The sequence below is a fragment of the Narcine bancroftii genome, chromosome 4 (assembly GCF_036971445.1).
Source record: "Narcine bancroftii isolate sNarBan1 chromosome 4, sNarBan1.hap1, whole genome shotgun sequence".
Classification (NCBI taxonomy): Eukaryota; Metazoa; Chordata; class Chondrichthyes; order Torpediniformes; family Narcinidae; genus Narcine; species Narcine bancroftii.
The window spans coordinates 296,527,392-296,540,729 of record NC_091472.1 but is presented as its reverse complement, the minus strand read 5'-3'; the positions used below and the strand labels follow the sequence as shown (position 1 = coordinate 296,540,729).

General features: G+C 40.1%; 1 protein-coding gene across 1 annotated transcript in view; it reads left to right on the top strand.

Moving 5' to 3' along the window:
• The window catches only part of galnt13 (polypeptide N-acetylgalactosaminyltransferase 13), a 256,909-nt gene that overhangs the window by 47,274 nt on the left and 196,297 nt on the right, over positions 1–13,338 (top strand). The gene's annotated exons all lie outside the window — the stretch shown is intronic.

Genomic DNA, 13,338 nt, shown 5'->3' with positions numbered 1-13,338 from the left:
TACGTGCATGTAATGTGTGTTTAAGTTCAGAAAAGTTCTTTGGTTCACAGTCCAATCTCACTTCTCATTCCTCCAAGTTCACTGGTTGCAGGCAATTCTTATAGTGTGCACAGAATTTAAGATTTATAAAGTTAATCAGGCTTTGGTGCTTGAAAGGTAAATGGTTACCGCTCAGGAAGGTTCTTGTCAGTTTTCAGAGAGAAATTTGTTGTTCCAGGACCTCCACAACTGATTTATTTCCATCAGCCACTTCAGTGTCTTGCTGACGAAACTTGCCCCTCCGGGTTCTCCAGATGATAACCTTTTTCTTTCAGGTCATCACAGAGTTCCTTTTTTGAAGTGAAACATTAGGCCGCCAGTCGTCTCCCCTTGCATGAACCACAAGGGCTTTGACCAGGCTGAACTAAGAATTCGCAACCCGTCTTCCAAATGGGGTTTTCCACAAGCTTGCCAGCTTGTCCTGTTCCAGACTCAGTTACTGTTACTATAACACTGTACATGTGATCTGTCCGTGTCTCTCTCACTCTCTCTCTCTCTCTCACACACACACACACACACACACACACACACACACACACACACACACACACACACACACACACACCTGTTTGACTCTCTCTGCTTGCAAAACCACATGACCTCTGAGGCTCCAACAAGCTCTTTCATCTGTTGTCTTTTGCAACAACAATCCATTAGTGAAGTTTCTTGAGCATTCTCCAAAGCTCTTGCGAAAGCTGTGGAGCCGATATGTCTAGCATTAGCAGAGCTCCAGTATTTCAAATAAGATCTGTTTTAAAGTGTTTGTATGTAACCTACTCTAACAAACGTTTCCCAATAACATATCTATATACCCTGTCACACCAGGAAGTGCATTGTGATAACTTGGAAGCCCGACTCTAGTCTTAGTTTCGAACAATGGAACAAGGAAATGCTCAATAACTTATAACCTGAGAAACAAATACACTACCTCTCGTAAGATCTGGCAGCCATATATGCACTACATTGGAGCATGGCGGTGATTGGTTTCCACGTTCTTGCTGTGGCTTCCTCACCCTCGCACTGATCCGATCAAGGAAAGTCAGGGGTGAATATTGGCCTAGAGGCTGCCCACTGAGCTGCGACAATCTTGGCCTTTTATTTATTATTTATTTTCCTGGTGTTAAAGTTTTGTTGATGGTTGAAGTTAGTCGTCTTGTGTGGGGGAGGGAGGTTGGTGGAGACACCGGTTTGTATATATAATCATAAAGAAAATGAATATATGTATATTTGAATGTGAACTGCCATTGTTGGCATGACACTGTATATGACTGTACAAGCTTGTGTGAAAATATAAATAAAATATTCAAGAAAAGAGATTATCTCCTGAGATGGAAGAAAGGGAGTGTTGCTAGAGAAGGACTAAGTGAATTTTAGGTCAGGGAGAAATTTGCCTGAATACACCTGAGATTCTTTTATCTCAGAACCTAGTCAGGCTCAGGACTGGTCAGTCTTGGAGGGGAGACTGCCTAAGAACACCAGGTGCTCTAGGTTTCTGTGAGGGGCACTGGACAAAGGCTCTCTGACTGCATCTTTGGCTTGGCTTCGCGGACGAAGATTTATGGAGGGGGTAAAAGTCCACGTCAGCTGCAGGCTCGATTGTGGCTGACAAGTCCGATGCGGGACAGGCAGACACGGTTGCAGGGGAAAATTGGTTGGTTGGGGTTGGGTGTTGGGTTTTTCCTCCTTTGCCTTTTGTCAGTGAGGTGGGCTCTGCGGTCTTCTTCAAAGGAGGTTGCTGCCCGCCGAACTGTGAGGCGCCAAGATGCACGGTTTGAGGCGATATCAGCTCACTGGCGGTGGTCAATGTGGCAGGCACCAAGAGATTTCTTTAGGCAGTCCTTGTACCTCTTCTTTGGTGCACCTCTGTCACGGTGGCCAGTGGAGAGCTCGCCATAGAACACGATCTTGGAAGGCGATGGTCCTCCATTCTGGAGACGTGACCCACCCAGCGCAGCTGGATCTTCATCAGCGTGGACTCGATGCTGTCAGCCTCTGCCATCTCGAGTACTTTGACGTTAGGGATGAAGTCGCTCCAATGAATTTTGAGGATGGAGCGGAGACTACGCTGGTGGAAGCGTTCTAGGAGCCGTAGGTGATGCCGGTAGAGGACCCATGATTCGGAGCCGAACAGGAGTGTGGGTAAGACAACGGCTCTGTATACACTAATCTTTGTGAGGTTTTTCAGTTGGTCGTTTTTCCAGACTCTTTTGTGTAGTCTTCCAAAGGCGCTATTTGCCTTGGATTACATTCTAAAATGACAATGGCTGATCCTTTTACCTTTATAAAGTCTCTTATTTCTGCATCTTCAAGACCTCCAGGGTAGCGTTCAAATATTATGGACCACCCTGTCACAGACAGACAATTGAAATTACGGCAATGCAGTGGATACTGATTTCAGGATCCTCCTCTTAAATTGCACCTTGACTTTCACTTGTGCACTTGGAGGCTAAGTGCGAATTGCTGAAATTGTGTAGGTTTGGCTGGGGAGGGTTTGCTAATTTCTGTTCAGCAATTCAAATGAGTTTGATTTGCTCATCCCATTTTTTGATTTTGTGTGACATGTCCTGTGTTCTCTGAGGTGTGGAGGCATCTTGGTTCTGCATTTTAAATCCTGCTCATGTTTTTTTTCAAATGCTTCGAGCAATGTCTGATTTGAATTAATTTGCAACTCGCATCGAACAGTGATATTGACATCGAATCTAAATTCAAATCATCCAGGTAAATGACATTTGCTGTTCACTTCGTAACTGAGTAATTTTTCATAATCAGAGAAAATTGTGTTAATTGCATGGATGATCATCTCCAACCAAAATGCATGGGAAAACAAAGACTAAACTGACAACTGTTTCTTATGTAACAGCAGGAAAATGCACTTAGGGTTGCCTGTCATGATTTCATGCGTGAATTAGCAAAAAGCTGTTAAAATTTACACATGATTACAGAACTGGTTTAGTTTACTGGGTGGAATAAATACATAATTTATTAGTGACTATTTTGCTTCAGGTTCTAAAATCCGTACAATATTATAATCCTTTGAAAGCCAGTGAAGAATGTCTGTGTGTTTATCCAAAGATATAATATAAATCCTAAACTTTATTAACATTAAAATAGATGGTTTGAAATTTCATTTTGCTTGAACTGATCAGGCTTGAGTTTGGAGTGGGGGGGAGTGGTAGTTTTGATTGCCTGTCTTGATCTTCATTTAATAAAAACACAATTGGGAAATTGCAGAGAGATATTGATAAGTGAATGGGAATAGGTCTGGCAGATATACAATATAATGTTTGTACATGTGAGATCATCCACTTTGTAAGAAAAAAACCAGTATAGATCAAATTATTACTTGAATGGTGAAAGATTGCAGCATTCTGCTGTGCAGAGGGTCTTGGGGGTGCTTGTGGATGAATTACAAAACGTTTGGTTGGCAGATGCCAATGGTAATCAAGAAGACAAGCTGAATGTTGGCCTTCTGTGCTAGAGAGATTGAATTTAAAAGCAGGGAGGGGTACAGATGAGTGTGCAGTTCTGGTCTCCTGACGAGAGGATATACTGGCTTTGGAGGTGGTACACCATGTTGATTCCTGAGATGAGGGGGGCAGCCAGTAAGGAAAGATTAAATCTTAAAATTGGCCTATATTTGTTGGAATTCAGAAGAATGAGGGGGGACGTTATGGAAATCAAAAATTATGAAATAGATAGATAGAGACAGGAAAGTTTTTTTCCCCCCACTGGTAGGTGGGTAGAGAACTAGGGGACATAGCCATTCAGTGGAATGGTTTTATGACCAGGATGAAGAGAAACTGCTTTTATCAGAGAGCAGTTAATCTGTGGTATTCTCTGCCTAAAGAAACAGGTTCTTTTTAAAACAACTATATTTATTAACTAAGCAACCAGCACTAAATCAGAACACACACATGTAGACCTCATGGGAAAGTATCCATATTGAATCTACTAAAGGTGCAACAACATTCGCAAGTTGCATCATTCCCCAGATGCAACACACTCTGTCTCTGACTCTTCCTGGTGGTAGCATTCTATCACTACATCCCCTTTCCTTGAGATGTTTAATCAAACATGACACATTAATACATAACACATTATTTCAATTTAAAGTTCAACACAAACGTGACATGAACATCAGCAACAGAAACTTTTAAATGTGGAATTCTTTTATAGAATGTCTGTCAGTGCTTTGACAATTCGTGTGGATCTTCTTAACACAGGTGCTTGTGTTGGCACTGCTGGTCCACTACTGTCTAACATGGTTGGTGTTTCCTCTGTTTCTGTGCAGACTTAATGCTCTGCATTTATATTTTCCTGCCGTATCTCTGGCATTTTCAGTGGGCTCCTTTGATTCTTCCTCAGTATTTGACCCTTCTCTTATCTGACAGTGTAGGATTTTGGATTTAATTCTCCCAGAACAGTAGCCTTTTTGTCCCAAGTGTTGATATCTCTGAGTCTCACTGTGTCCATGTTGTGCCAGTGGCTTTGAGTTTTTCACTGACATCACAGTTTGGCTTTTGTCTCCCTTGCAGGTGCTTTTGTTTGCGTTCAACATCTCTGTTCTTGTTTGGGCTTGCAGAGTAGGGAGTGTGGTGCATAGTCTACGTCCTATCAGAAGCCCAGAGGGTGATGTGCCATATTCAAGTGGCAAGGCTCTGTAACTCAACAGAGCTAGAAAAGGATCTGAGCCACTGTCTTGTGCTTTTTTTTTTTTTTGGAGCAATTGTTTAACTATGTGACTCCTTTCTCTTTTACCGTTTGACTGTGGATGCAGAGGACTTGAAGTCACATGTCGGAAATAATACTCTTCTGCAAAGTTCTGGAATTCTCTACAACTGTAGCCATCGTCACTGTAGACAATTTGAGGAATTTTGTGTCTTGTAAAGTTTGATTCCATATATTGGATCACGCAGGCAGCAGACATGTTAGGAAGCAACACAATCTTTGGATAGTTCAATAGATAGTAATTCTTTCCATCCATGTGGAACAGATCCAACCCAACTTTCTGCCATGGTTCTGGTACCAGTTATTTATCATAGGTTCCTTTATCTGCTTTGAATAATGTTTCAAACAAGCTTGAAACCATCCTGACAATGTCAGCATTTATCCTTGGCCAATAAACGCCGTTCCATTTGTATGTAACAACACTGTTCATTGATCCTGCTCAACACTGTTCACTTCCTGGACCACCATGCCCATGAAATGTGTATCACTGAGAGCAGTTTCTTCTATAGTGTGATCACTTTTACTTCTGTTTAGTTTCCCTTTGGAAAAACATTGTTTTGCCTCGTGATTCTGCCTTTGAACTTGTTACAGACTTTCCCATAAGCTGGGCATTTCTTTGGTTCATGTTTAGTGCCGCATCGTTTACAATTGAATGTCTCTCCATCTTTTTGTCGGTTCCTCTATCTCATTTATGTGTGTGTCCAGTCACGGTGGCTACGGCTATGTCTTCATTTTCACTGGCTTTTACACTATCACCAAACTTCTTCACGTGCTGCATGGCAAATCTTCACAGTTCCAACCAATGTCTCTCACAGCAACCTCTCGCTCACTTTCTTTTTAATAATCCCAAACACAGTTTGATCATAGATCATTGAATCTTGCCAAAATCCAAAATTGCACGTTCTTGCTTAAAAGCTTTCTCCCTGCAGCTGCATGCATGAGCAAAACACATACCTCTCAAAGGTTTCAATATTCTTTGGTGAACAGTGTTCATCAAACCTCTTGATAACCTTGTCGAATTTGCTCTGGTTTTCTGTCTCAGCAAAAACAATGTATTGAAAACCTCTAGAGCTTAAGGTCCCGCCATGGTAAGTAGCATTGCAGTCTTCCATGTCTCCGGTTTGCTATCAATTCCAATCGCTTGCAGGTGAAGCATAAAATTTGCTTAAACAGCCTCTACTTGTGGTTGATATTTCTAGTCCAATTTACAGCATTAGGAGTTTTTAAACTCTCCATATTTTCTCTACTGATATCGACTGTTAATCACTATGCACATTGTAATTTTTATTTTCTTCTTTCGTTCCTATCCATAGCAGAAATTGGCTCTTTCTTCCACTTCTGGTACCAGGTGATATTTCTTCTATTACAATAAAGAAACAAATTATTTTTAAAATAACTAGATTTATTAACTAAGCAACCAGTACTAAAACAGATCATACACACGCAGACCTCATGGGAAGGCATCAATCTTGAATCTACTAAAGATGCAACAATATTTGCCACATTCCCCAGGTGCTACACACTCCATCTCTGACTGCTCCTGGTGGTAGCAGTCTATCACTACAATGGGGTTATGGGGCAGAGGTGCATAATTGGAGCCGAGTCCAAAGCCAAATTGGAGCAGTCTTGATGGGTCATGTGGTCTCCTTCTGTAGCTTCTTGTGGTTTTATGAAATGGAGAAGGAATTTCATTCTGAATTTTGTTGTTTTTGTGCTAATGTCATACACTGGGGAGTTGTGTGTGGGCCAGAACATTTTAATTTTAACTTTTTTTTTAATATACAGCATGGTAGAAGCCGATTCTGGCCATTTAAACTCAAACTGCCCAATTACCCACAAATTCATCAACTACCCCAAATGTTTTGGAGGGCGGGAGGAAACCAGAACACCCAGGGAAAATCCACGCAGTCACGGGGAGAATGTGCAAGCTCCTTACGGCACCGGATTCATACCTGAGTTGCTAACACTGTAACAGCAGCCATGCCGCATGAAGTTAGCCTGATGCTATTACACCCCCGCCAACCCAGATTCGAATCGGCTTCTAGTGTGCCTACCATTTTCTGGCTTCCTGGCCCAGAGTCTGCCGTGCCCTTCTGTGTGTACTTATGAGAGCAGCATTAAGAGTATACCCTCAAATTGTGACTATCTTGGCAGGCAATTCCTGACAGCCATATTGATTTATTATTAAAGAATGTGGGAATCAACATATCCTCACTGGAAATCCTTAACATTCAATATTTTAGCATCAAAACCCCAATGTTTTTATTTTAAATTACATCATAAATCTTAATACAGTAACAATGCCACTCTACATTAAAAGCAGCATCGATTATTTTGTTCTTATCCCGATGCTCTTAAGTTTAATCAAATCATTTTTAATAAACTTTGAATGCGATGGTTCAGCAATATTTTCAGCGGCACCTCCTATTTGTTGATAGCATTAATCTGTTCTTTCATGGCAGGTGACTTTTTTTTGTCTAGGGTAAATTTAGTTCCACAACACAATTAAACCCACGTATTCTAAATCCCTATTGAGTGTTGCTGTACAATTAATCCAACAAATGTAAACAAAGGTAATCCATGGTGAGTGACGTTGAGCTGAATGAGATCATATCCAATTCCTCCATTTTGAAAAAATTTTAAAAAAAACTGCAGATGTAGGAAATTTGACACAGAAACAGAATATGTTAAAAGATTTATCAGATCACGCAGCATCAGTTTAAAGACCCTCTCCACCCCCCCCCCCCGCGGATGAATGGTCATTAACCTCAAAAATTATTTCCCTCAAAAGAAGTTACCTGTCCTCTTGAGCACTGTCTGAATTCTTTTTCATTTAAATAAGACTTCAGTTGATTTAACAAACCCCATCTGCATGCTACGTTGTAAATAGTGAGTGTCTCAGGTTATAGATGCTTCTGTACGGCTCCCCTACCAAATTTTGGGAGGGTGGTGATGGGGCTGCCCACTGATGCAAAGGCTTACTCTCAGCAGTATGATGAGGGCCTGGCATTGGTGGTGGTCTGAAGGTGAGTGTCCTGGCCAGCAGCAAGAGATCGCCAGTGTGGTCCCCTTCCGATCCGAATGGAAGGAAAGGAAGGCAAGGGCTCCTGGTGGACAGGATGGACTTCTATATTTCACTTCATTCTGGGTCCATGTTTTTTTCCTTCATCTATTCATTTGATGTGGTATTTGAATTGGAATTAGGAGTGGGTGGCTGCAGCCCCCTGCTGATCTCCGGGATGTGCAGGACTGCAGTGGTCTGGCTTTGTCAGTGAACAGGCAGTTGAAGTGAAAGCATCTAATCCAGTCACCTGATCTGAATGAAGTTCATCAAATCATTGACTTAGACTGACACTTCTAACTTTTAATGTGACCATGGCTGGGATAAATGTGTGAACTAGAAGGCTTTTCACACCATTGTTTTCATTTAGCTGTATTTAAATATTTCAGAACAGTAGGGTTTGAATTTATTTCTGAATTTTTAGTGCATCCCTTGTCTGCCAATTTAACCACTGAACTCCCATTTTCTGTTCTACAAATACAATATTGAATAGTACTCAATGGACAAGAATAATGGGTTTAAGGCTTTATCGTTTCTGTCTTTAAGGAAGAATTTTGAACAAAAAGTTGCAACTTGAGAACTCCAGACATGTATTTTCATTGTGAAAGTTTGGCTAACTTACTTGTACTTCTGAATAGGAGGTAGCAGGGATGGTCAACCTTTTTAAAAAAAAACCCTTACATTCCACCTTAAGTATTCCCTATGCCATAAGTGCTCTGTGATTGGTAAGGGATTGCTTAAGGTGGTATGTGAGTGGGAAGAGAAGGTTGCGAATCACTGCTCTAGTCCTAATTGTTACTGAAATATTTTGCTTGAGAAAAATGATCTTTGGTCCATTACCTTTGGAGTTATGAAACCGTGCACATAATGAGTCAATTGGGTACGATTAAAACAGTGGTTTTCAAACTTTTTCTTTCCACTCACATACCACCTTAAGCAATCCCTTACTAACCACAGAGCACCTTATGGCATAGGGATTGCTTTAAGTGGAATGTTTGTCCGCCCCTGAGCTAGGCAATCTGTCATTTAAATGAGAGATTCATGCAATAGCTTTGAAATGTATTCAAAGTGAAGGCTTCAATGCACAGTCAGTGAGATGTTGTGCAATATGTCCCTCCACCTTCTCTTTGTTCACTCAGGTCATCAAAATAAAATGAGTGCCATCACTGGTTAATTCTGGATATGCTGCTCTGCACACAAACTCGTTTGGATATATTGGAAAATTGGCCAGCTTCATTAATGTTATCTGGGACAGATAACTTCTGTTTCATACATAACATGTTCTGCACAATACAAGGCAGTTAGGAACCCCTACAGCACCCTACAGCACCCTTCTCTGGTGTTTCATGTAGCTGACCATCTTCTGCAGGGGAACTGTGGCATCTGTGATCAAAGAAAGCAAGACTCTTAAACCAGTTAAACTGGAGAATCCTCCGTAATCTGTAGAGTACATCCAGCTAGTAAAAAAGTTAGAAACTTACTTTTTCTCTATTTTCTCTGTAATAAATTAAATCAAATGTATCAGAAAATACAGATAACTGTACACACCACAATAAACAATAAAAGAATTGTAATATTCTTCATATCAAAATATTTGGAGAGCCAAACTCCACAAAGAAAGATTCTTCCCTTGAAGATCAGAGTGGTTATCTATGTATGGAGCCAAAAGAGGTGGGGAAAATCTGAAATGGAATTTTCGCACCTGTATTTACTCAAGAGATGGGCACAAGGGATATGGAAGTGAGCCAAAACAGCAGTGAGATCATGGACCTTGTACAGTTAAGAGTGTGGGGGATGCTTGCTGTTTTGAGACAAATGGGGTTAGATAGGAGGTTCAGATAGGAGACCGGTGTTAAAATTGCAGGGGCCTGAGCAGGGTTACTTGAAAGGTGAGGTGCTGGAGGATTGGAGAATATCTAATCTTGGTGATCCTGACATCAGTAATGAACAAGGTTTCTAAGAGATCGGATATACAAGTACTTAGATAGACAGGGACTGATCAGGGAAACTCAATATAACTTTGAGCATGGTAAGTCATGTTTAACCAACTTTATAAAGTTTTTTGAGAAAATTACCAGATGAAGGAAAAGCACTGCATGTTAGTCAGGCCTTTATCAGTGTCTTATGTGGGAGGTTGTCAAGAAGAAGGTACAGTCACTTGGTATTCAGGATGAGGTAGTAAATTGGGTTAGACATTGGCTTTGCAGAAAAACCCAAAGGGTGGTAGATGATTCCCTTTCTGACTGGAGATCTGTGAATTGTGGTTTGCCTCAGGAATCGGTGCTGCATTCATTATTGTTTGTCATCAGTATTAATGATCTGGGTGATAATGAGGTAAATTGAATAAGCAAATTTTCAGATGACACTCATTTGGGTTATAGTGGACAGTGACAAAGGCATTCAAAGCTTGACCAGTTGGAGAAATGGGCTGCATAATGGCAGATAGAATTTAATGCAGACAGGTATGAAGTGTGGTCCTTCAGGAGAACAAACCAGGTTTGGACTTGCATGGTAACTGGTAGGGCACAGGAGTGTAGTAGAATAGAGGGATCTGAGAGTACAGACACATACCATATATTTTGGTATGCAAGCCGACCTTCAGATAAGTCAGGTCTCCATTTTCAGCCTCATTTTCATGGTTTTGTCCTATATTGGGCGTATGCCAACACCCAATTTTCTGCAAGGAATGTGCTGGAGACTGGTGTCCGGGCCTCCCAGCATCAACCCAAACTTAACAACCCAATTGCCAAGTAACAAATCTGTAAATTAAGCAAGCAAGTTTTTTAAAAAAAAAACAGTATAAAAACTTTTGTTTCTGGCCGGGAAGATGCCAAACTGTGCTGGGTCTCTCTTCAGCATCGGCTACAGCCAGAATTGGTGATGGTAGCTCCATTCTCAACATCGGGTGTGGTGCTGTCCGCATCAAAGAAGTCACCTCGCTGCCTAAGTGTGGTTGGTGCAGGGTCAACGGCTACGTGTCAGCTCCCGGGCAGGAGTGGGGACTGCGAGCTCTACAGTTGTAAAATTTCTGATGGGTTATGGGTGGTGCCTGGTGGTGGAGAGGTGTCGGGGAGTGGTGGTGCTGGAGGTGGGGAGGTTCTTCGGGTGTCTTATATACCAAATTTATGTTGAGTGGGTTTTTGAATTGAATTTAAGGTCACATTTTTGCATCTGGTATAAGTTGGCCACTGATTTTTTTTGAGTGCTTTTTGAGGGTTTCAAGACTCGACATACATCAAAATATCCTTTAATTGCTTGAAAGTGGCATCACTGGTAGATAGGGTCGTAAATAAAGCTTTTGTCACATTAGCCTTCATAAATCAAAGTACTGAGCACAGGATTTGTAATGTTATAGAGAAATTGTACAAGATACTGGTGAAACCAAATTTAGAGTATTTGTAAGTTTTGGACACTTACAGACAACTTACGATTAAGATTGAAAGATTGCAGAGAAAATTTAGAAGGATGTTGTTTGGTCTTGAGGAGCTAACTTAGATGGAAAGGCTGAATAGGTTTGGACTTTATTCCCTGGAGCACCAGAGAATGATGGAAGTATTCAAAATTAATTGCCACAGAGGGAGCGAAGCAAAGATGTTCGAGCCTGATTCCTGAGATTATGCGTTTGCATCATGAGGAAAGATTGAATGAACATGGCCCATAAGTAGGCTGTTTTCCCTAACATGTTTTAGAACCAGAAATTACAATTTAAGATTAGTCTGTTCAGAATAAATTTCTACAGACGGCTGTGGAAGCTCAGCCATTTAATTTATTCATTGTGTAGTTCAATACATTTTGGATGTTGAGGGAATCGTGAGAGAATGTATTTGGTTTAAGAAGTTTAATTGATCTTTTTAGAAATCAGAGTAAGATATTTTTCATTTGCACTTTTATCTTCAGTTCTAAAATATTTAGACCATCTTTTGATGTTATTTAAATTATTGCTTTTTTTTACAGTTATATTCAGTTTGGCAGCGATCTCAGTTGAAATTTTAATTTTCAGACCATGTTTTAAAGTGACAATCTTTTGGGATTCATCTTAACACACTTCTTCTTGCACCTGGTTATACTGAAACCAATGGCCTTTTCAAGAATAACTGCTCTTGAAAGAAGCAATTTGATACCTGACTGGTCCCAAGAAAATCATTTATCAGAATCTTGGAATTTATTTGTTTTGAAATAAAAACAACTTTCTGTTCCAATTGGTGGCCCTGCTGTTGTGAATGCAAAGTGAAAAGGGGTATTTTAATTAAAAGTGTGTATAGATATTAATTGCAGTTTTGATTCTGTTCAATAGCTTGAAGCAATTCCAATGCATTGATTTTACACAATATGGTGCATTCCATCAATTCCATCGATCTACTTGTTCTGTGAATTCTGACTGTACCTGTATTGAATTTGGGTGAATAAAAATTTTATTTGCCAGGCTCAATAACTGACACCATTTGGTAGATGTTTTATTACATTTAAAGGAATCAACACCACGTTTGATTTGCTAACTGGATTAAAAAAAACATTTTATAATCATTCACTGTTGCACTCTGAGACCACCTTGGTGTGTTTGTACTCAAATTTGCCATCTGTGTCAAGCAAAGTATAGCAGATGCATAAAACCTGAAATAAATAAAGATCATGTTGGAAGTATTGTGGATTTCCAGTATTTCCTTTTATTTGTAAAGCTTTGACATTTTTTGCTTGTTTTCAGTATGGGGACTGTTGATATGTTTTGTCCTTTGGAGATGATGGAGGGAGTTGTTGTTCAGTTGGCATTCTTTCCATGGGGGGGGGGTCACAAGATTGGGGGTTCAAATCTCATTTGTGATTTGGTCTCAAAAATCTGTGCTAAGGGCCCAGTTCAACTTGTGAGAAGTACTGCAAGGTTGGTGGAAGGAAGAACCCTTCAGATGAGTTGTTAGACCAACAACCTACTCTTTGAGGTTGAAGTAAAAAAATTACAGAGCAGTATTTTGAATGATCATCTGGCAAATGCTTATGCCTGAAGATAAATTGTCTGACTATTAAAATTAAAATTAGTGGGGACTGCACAAGGGGAAGTGAAAGTATGTATTCAATGTATTACCAAATTATTTTCTGTTTGCTGAAAATATTTGGTCTCAGTATCTTATAAATTAATTTTGTACTTGATTTAAACATGGTAAAGGAAAGGAGGCATTAACCACATCTTTTCAAAACTTGGTCTGTTCCAGAATATTTAAAATTAATAAAACATTTCAAAATTAATTTATCACTTTTACATTTTAAATACTCTCTTTTGAATCTGCATTATTTATTCATATGTTGGAAAGTGAAAGGTTCTTACACCGAGTGTCATCAGGACTTTCAATATCAGCTGACATCCCATCACTGCAAGAGCCCTGTGATAAGCAGGGGATTGTGTAAATCTTTCAGTAGAGTTACTGCAGAATTTGATGAACTGAAGCTTCAACCCTGAAATTCAATATTAGCCATGTAATTTAATCAGTTTATCCTGGCCAATTTTACTCCCATTCCCA